The sequence below is a fragment of the Hippopotamus amphibius genome, chromosome 13, assembly GCF_030028045.1.
Source record: "Hippopotamus amphibius kiboko isolate mHipAmp2 chromosome 13, mHipAmp2.hap2, whole genome shotgun sequence".
NCBI lineage: Eukaryota > Metazoa > Chordata > Mammalia > Artiodactyla > Hippopotamidae > Hippopotamus > Hippopotamus amphibius.
The window spans coordinates 102148960-102156801 of NC_080198.1; the positions used below are offsets into that span (position 1 = coordinate 102148960).

General features: G+C 48.8%; 1 protein-coding gene across 4 annotated transcripts in view; it reads right to left on the reverse strand.

The window, feature by feature from the left end:
• Positions 1 to 6452, reverse strand: part of FAM193A (family with sequence similarity 193 member A) — a 161832-nt gene extending 155380 nt beyond the window's left edge. For 2 of the 4 annotated variants that reach the window (XM_057706127.1, XM_057706126.1), the window contains exon 1: positions 6417 to 6452. The gene's annotated coding sequence lies outside the window, so the exon portion shown is untranslated. Of the gene's footprint in view, positions 1 to 5978; positions 6167 to 6416 lie in introns of those variants that run through there. The other 2 variants (XM_057706124.1, XM_057706122.1) reach the window with 1 other exon arrangement.
• Positions 6453 to 7842: the final 1390 nt, after the last annotated feature.

The window sequence follows — 7842 nt, forward strand, 5'->3', positions numbered from 1 at the left end:
AATCAAAGCCAAGTAGAATTATTTGCAGACACCGACAAGCTGATTCTAAAATATATGGGAAAGCAAAATGACTAAATAGCAAAAAACAATTTTTTTTTAAGTTGGAAGAAACATCCTGCTAATTTTTTAAGATTCACAGTAATTAAGACAGTGTGGTATAGGCAATAGGATAGACTCATAAATCAATATAACAGAATACAGTCTAGAAATAACCCACACAAATAAGGTTACCTGATTTCTGACACAAATGAAAAGTCAATTCTATGGAGAAAGGGTATCCTTTCAACAAATGGGTTTGGAACGAACCTGACATCCATGTGGGGGGAAAAAAAACAAAGAATCCCTACCCAAATCTGATACTTTATACAAAATTAACTCAAAATGAATCACAGATCTAAATGTAAAACTATGGCATTTTTAGAAGAAAATATAGAAAAAAACTTTATAACATGAGGTTTTATAAAACAGAGAGTTCTCAGACATGACACCAAAAACTATGATCCAAAAAAGAAAAAACTGGTAAGCTGAACTTCATCAAAATTTAATTTTTTCTTTTTGCAAAAAAACAGTTAATAGAATATAAAAACTAGCTACAGACTGGAAGGAAATGTTTGCAAATCACAAATCCGACATAGGACTCATAACCAGAATTATAAAGAACTCTCAAAACTCAAATGTAAGAAAATAAAACAACTCAATTAAAACTAAGCAAAGTCTTAAATATACACTTCACCCAAGAGGATACAAGAATGGCAAATAAACAAAGGTGTTCAATAACAGTAGTCACTAGGGAAATGTAAATTAAAACCACAATGCCACTACACACCTATTTATTAATGGTTAAAATAATATCTACTGACAATATCAAGTGCTAGCATGGGTGCAGAGCAACTGAACTCTCATCACTGCTAATGGGAAGTCAAAATGGTACAAACATTCTGGAAGTTTGACAGTTTCTTATAATGTTACCACATGACCCTGCTCCCACTCCTTGGTATTTACCCCAGAGAAATGAAAATTTACCTTCACACAAAAACCTGTACACAAATGTTTTATAGCAGCTCTGTTTATTATCACCAAAGACTAAACTCCAACGTCCACCAATGGGAGAATGGATAACTGTGGTACACTCATACAATAGAATACTACTTGGCAGTAAAAAGGAACAAACTACACATACCTGCAACAACTAGGATGAATTTCAGTGATTATGCTGAGTGAAAGGAACCAGCCTCAAAAAGTTACATACTAGGGACTTCCCTGGCAGTCCAATGGTTAAGGCTTCCTGTGGTTTGATCCCTGGTTGGGGAGCTAAGATCCCACATCCCTTATGGCCAAAACAACAAAACATAAAACAGAAGCAGAGCTTCCCCAGTGGCGCAGTGGTTGAGAATCCGCCTACCAATGCAGGGGACACAGGTTCGAGCCCTGGTCCAGGAAAATCCTACATGTCATGGAGCTACCAAGCCCATGCGCCGTAACTATAGAGGCTTCAAGCCACAACTATTGAGCCCACGTGCCACAATTACTGAAGCCTGCACCTAGAGCCCATGCTCTGCAACAAGAGAAGTCACCACAATGAGAAGCCTGCACACTGCACTGAAGAGTAGCTCTTGCTCTCTGCAACTAGAGAAAGCCCACTCAAAGACTCAACACAGCCTTTGGGGGAAAAAAAACAACAGAAACAATACTGTAACAAATTCAATAAAGACTTTAAAAATGGTCCACATGAAAAAAAAATCTTAAAAAAAAAGATAAAAGTTACATACTATATGATTCCATTTATATGACTTCCCCAGAAGACAAAATCATAATAACAAAGTACTGGCTGTCCAGAGTTTAGGGATGGGGCAAGAGTGTGGCTGCACAGGACCAGCAGGAGGGAGCTTTTCTGGGTAATGAAACTGCTCTGTATCCTGACAGTGATACATGAATCTATACATGGTTAAAGTCCAAACAACTATACATCAAAAAATATAAATTTGGGGGAGTTCCCTGGTGGCCTAGAAGTTAGGATTCCAGGCTTTCACTACCGTGGCCCAGGTTCAATCCCTGGTCAGAGAACTGAGCTTCCATGAACCACACGGCCCATATATATATATATATATATATATATATATATATATATATATACACACACACATATATATGTATGTATATGTATGTGTGTGTGTATATATATAAATATATTTTACATATTAATTTTTTAATTAACATACAATAAAACCACTTAGAAAAACTCTCTGGCAGTATCTACTAAGGTCAAACCACATGTATACTTAGCAATTCCACTTTGGGTATATGCTCAACAAAAAGGAGCACTCTTATCCACCAAAAATCATGTACAGGAATGTGCATATCAGCTTGATTCACATCAGCCATAAAATAAAATAAGCCAAATGTCCATCAATATTAGAACACATAAGTTGTGGAATATCCACACAATGGAAAACTACATGCCATGTAAAAGGATGATGAATTGCTACACAGACAACATGAATGCATCTCAAATATAATGCTGAGCCAAAGAGCACCAGCACAGAGCAATTTTATGGGAAATTCAAAAACAAGCAAAACACATGAGAATAGTGGTGGAGATAACGAGGAAGGGCACAAGGGTACATTCTAGGGTACTGGGACTCTCCTGTATCTGTACTCTGTATGCTGAAATACTCGTCCCATGGGTGTACACATACACAGAACACTGCATCACAGAGGCGCTCTCTGCAGCTTTACCCACTGTCAATCTTAGCTAAATCACAAAGGGTCTAGATCTTCACTCGACCTACTTCTTCAGGTCACTAAGGCAAACGTGAACTAGACAGAGTAATGACTGCACCTCACTTCATCATGGCAGCTATTCCTACAACACAGGGAAAGCCTCTACACACATCCTGGCACACCCCAAGATCCATAATCACACCATCTGACCACAGGACACACTGCATGACGGCCTTTAAACACGAACACCTTCTCAGCAACAAAAAAAGATGTACGTTAGTACAAATGCTCCCTATACTACGTTTCTCTGACTTTAAAACTGTAATATCACTGCTTGAAAACGTACTTTGATCCCTACCCCAAACAGCTTCCTTTTATAAATCTCTAACAGCATTACAAAAATAGCCCTAAATTTCCACTTAAGCCCTCCATAAGTGTAAATTTTAGGTAATTTGCTATCTTAACAGCTAATGACACAGACGAATTTCCACAAAACAAAAATCTTGGTAAATAATATGTGTATGACTTCATTTTGCACATTGATTCAAATACAGAATTCATATGGTATATTTTTATTTTGTGTAAGTACCTTAATTTTCACCTTTTTGTTCCGTAAGTAATGGAGCTTGAGGCATGTGCAGAAAGGAAAACAGAAAGCCATCAGAAGCTCCACTACAAAATACTTTGATATATACACTATCGGACTTTCCTATGCAAATATATATGCACACAGATGGTTTACAAAAAATAGATCCTTACTACAAACATTGCTTTCTTTTTTTTCTTTCTTTTTTTTCTTTCTTTTTATTTTTGGCCGTGCCATGAGGCTTGTGGAATTTAGTTCCCCGACCAGGGATTGAACCTCAGCAGTGAAATCGAGGCGTCCTAACTACTGGACCGTCAGGGAATTCCCACAAATACTGTTTTCTATTTTGCAAGCTTCTCTCTTCCTTAACACATCATAAACATTATGAAAATCACATTTTAAAATAGAAATGCAAAAAAGTAAGATATTTTCATGACATCCTTCACCTACCAACTTCTCACTCAGGGTTAACTCTATTGTCACATTAGAGCAGACCACCACATTAGGCGTCAGAGCAGGACTTGTCCAAGATGCATGTCATCACTTTCACATCATTTCACAGGTGGGAAAGCTTCATCAACAGCATCCTGTAGCAGAGTCCCTATAAAGCGAGCTAGGCCGGCCTCCTGAAAACAAGGATCAAGTGCACGCACAGCACCCTGCGCCACCAGGCACTGCGTAAGCACTTTCCAGCCTCCACCTGTTTAATTCTTCCAACAACCTCAGGAGCCAGGAGCCATACCATCTAGAAAACCAGGGCAGTGAGGCTGTGCCTGAAGGCACAGAGCCCATCAAGTTTGCATCCCTGGCCATTGTATACCGGAGTTCTGCTGTGGGCTGAAGACTGTATAAGACAAGTTATGTTTTCCTACTTATCCTACAGCCCACATTTCTTTGTAGAAGCCACCTACATGCAGAAATGCCCTCTTTGCCTCAGACGCTGCCTCTGATGAAGGTACTCCTGGGTCTAACGCTCAGTGCTGTGCCCAACACACTGGGCAGTGGGGTTAAGATCCCTCCTGGGAATCAAAACAGTCCTTCCACTCTTACTTCTCTTAGACAACTTCTGCCCTGGTGACCCAATATGAAATGGAGACAATGTGCCCCAAGAATCACAAGCCTCTCTGGGAAACGCAGGGCCAGCACCCATTCACCATTAATCGTTGACAATCACTGTTTTGGGTGCCTGTTCTGTCCCAGATAAGGTGTCCCCAAAAGCTCACCATCTGTGGGGAAACAATTCAGAGAATTTTTGTGATTGGTGTCACCCTGTTACTATAAAGCTTATCTTTGATGCACTATTATTAAAACACTTGTGAAGAAATTTTAAAATTAAAGACACAGCTTTAAAACTTTAAAATGCAGTAAAAGGGAATGTTTTTAAAGGTGCAGGTCACAACTCAACAGTACATAATCGAATGATTCTGTGTACTACAACCAGCATTTTATTAATGAAATTCAATGGAATAGAAAAGACCAAAAAGTATCAGAGTAACATTTTGTGAAACCTGTTCTCTGTGTGTGTGTGTGTGTGTGTGTGTGTGTGTGTGTGTGTGTGTGTGTGCGCGCGCGCGCGCGCGCACGCGCTACCATATGTGCAGGTGAGCAGGCACTACAAGTCAACGTATTTTACTTCCTATAGTGAGTCGTAGTCAAAACTCTGGATTCATAAGTTTAACAGAAAAAGACAGTCTTGTCAAAAATAATATTAGGCATGTGGTTATCTGAGTTTGAAAAGTGTGATCAGAATAATAACTAAAAGGTTATTTTAGCCAGATACTGCAAAGTAAGTGAGCATTATTAAAACCTGAAATAATGGTTATGAAAGGCTAGTATAAGAATTTTCATTGTGCCACCAACTTGTTTTTATTAAATCAATGAAAATGGGTGTATTTTACACCCAGCTACAGCCAATATCATCAACATTTTTTGTAAAGAATGTGCTTAGGCAGACCTCCCAGCCTCCCCTCTCCAGCAGCAGCAACCTGCCCTTAATTTACACTCCATGGATGCACATGCATAAGCCTCACCCTGGATCCCAAGAACTACACCTGTTCCGCTCTCCAGTGTACTGGAAAATGGCAACCTCTGAGGGCTGTGAAGTCCAGGGCTGTAACCCAGGACCCAAAACAAATCTGATGATATAATCTAAAGGAAGCTCCGACAATTGCAGAGAACACTCAAAATCCTCTACGCTACAACCAAAGCACAGACACGCTACTGGGTATTCATATCATGGCACAAGCATCAGAGAGCCTTGCCATATGCAACGGCCTCTTGTCTGCTCTCGCTACATACTGCTCCAACACAACATTCAGAATCCTGCGTAAAACAATTTCCGTCTCAGAATCTGGCACACAAATACTCCTGATGAGGCTTTTGGTTGTTACTGTTGCAAATGTCTTTAAAACAACTTAACAGTCTTAACACCACTTTTGAAAAAACCCATTATCCTTCGGGAGACAACTGAATGAGTGGAAATGACTGCCAACGGCATACCCACGTACCGGTGCTGCTTCTTGTGAAGTGCTGTGACCAAGAGCGGAATAAAAGTGGCAGCGATCCACAACTGGCAGAGGCTGCCTTCAAGATCAACACAGAAGAAACTACTCCTCAGACGCCTTCAGTTCCAACCCTAAAGGCACACCTGAGGAAGCAGACCACCAATTACCTCGAAAAACCTTTACAACGCCGGGGACGAAGAGCCAGGGCCGCCACCTCCGCAGGCTGTCAGGGATCTTTCAAACGACCATTTTGGAGAAGAGCAAGAAAACTTCCAGGAGACACTTCCCGACGATCGTGCGCCAGGCGCGGCGGGGCTGGGCGCCGCCAGGGAAGCCCCGCTCGTCCCCGGACTCACAATCACGCTGGACTCGCCCCCGGGCAACCTCAAGGACGAGCCCGGCGCGGGGCGAGACGGCACCGGCCCGGGCCCGTGACGGCGCCGCGCTCCCGGGGGATGCGGCGCCCCGCGCGCGGCGGCCCGGCCCCAGGCTCGCGGCGCGGGGCGGCGGCGCCTCCTCCCCGGGCCCGCGGGAGGCTGTCAGGCGGCGAGCCGCCCGCGGCCCCCGCCCCGCCCCGCGCCCGCCCCCGCCCCACCGCCGCTTACCTCGAAGTAGCCTCCGGGGGCGGCGCCGCCCGCGCCCGCGCCGAGGGGCCCGTTGGCCGCCGCCGCGCCGCCCGGGGCCGCCAGGCCCGCGGCCTGGGAGCCGCGCAGCGCCGCCGCCGGGCCGGCCTTGCCGCCGCCCGCGCCGCCGTTGCCCCCGCCCGAGCCGCCGCCCCGCTTGTTCTTCCGGCGCTTGGCCCCGCGCTTGGCGTCGGCCGGGCTCATGGCGGGCGGGCGGCGGGCGGGGAGGGCGCGGAGCGGGCGCGGGGCCGCGGGCGGCGGCGGAGGGCGGGGAAGGCGGGGAGGCTGAGGCGGCGGCGGGGCGCTCCGGCCGGCCGCGGGCGGGGGGCGCTGCGCGGGGTCGCCTCCGGGCGGGGAGGGCCGGGCGGGCGGGCGGGAGCAGCGGGGCGGCCGCTGGGCGGGAGCAACGGCGAGTCCACCGGGCCCGGCGCCGCCGCTGACCAGAGTTAGAGTCCAATATGGCGGACACAAGGGGAAAGGGATCCCAGTTTACGTCGGGGGAGGGGGAAGGAGCGGCGGGGAGGGGGAGGGGTGTGGGCGCCCTCCCCCCCCCCGCCTTACTCCGCCCTCCCAAGCGCCGCTCCCCCTCTGCCGCGCCCTCCCCGCCCGCCATTAACGTGCGCCGGCGCGCAGCGCACGCCGGGAGCTGGAGTCCGCGCGCCCGCGCCGCCGTTGGGGGCGCACGGCGCGGGGACCACGATTCCCGTCAGGCCGCGCGCGGCCGAACGCCCCGTCGCCGCGAGGGGCGGTGGCGGGGGAGCTGGATGCGGCGGTGACGTCACCCCGCGCTCTCGCTGCTCGGCCCCGCCCGCGCCGCCTGGCCTTCTGGGACTTGTAGTTAGGCGGAGGGGCCCGGCCAGCGAAGGGCCGAGCTGCACGAACTACAAGGCTGGTGGCGAGGAGTTCCGCCTCTTTGACAGGCTCCCAGACGCCCCCGCGCCCCCGCCGCCGAGTCCGCAGGCCGGTCAGGCCCTCGGGATGCGCCGGGCGGGTAACCCCGGCTCTGGCCCTCCAGGAGAGGCCCGGTGACCTTGGCCTGGCTCCGGGTTCGAATACGCCTCTTCCACTGACTGGCTCTGTGACCTTGGGCCGCGTCCCTCGCCCGAGTCCAGGTGACTCAGTGGGACGAGAATGACCCGCCTCGTCGGTCGGGCGGTTCCGGAGGGCGCCTGGAAAGCGCTGCGCCCGGCCGTCGTCGGGTCGGGGCCCGCCGGGAGCCGGCAGACCTGGCCGTTAGCTTAGAACCCCTGGGCCGGAGGCGCCCTTCCAAGCTCGCCCTCTCCCTGCGTCCCCATGCAGTCGTCACCCGGGCTCCCGGTGCCTTGCGACCCTGCACGATCCCGGGGCGTCCAGCCATTTCTCACGACCTCGCAATTACCCACCGCACAGGCCGCGAGCCCCGTGAGAC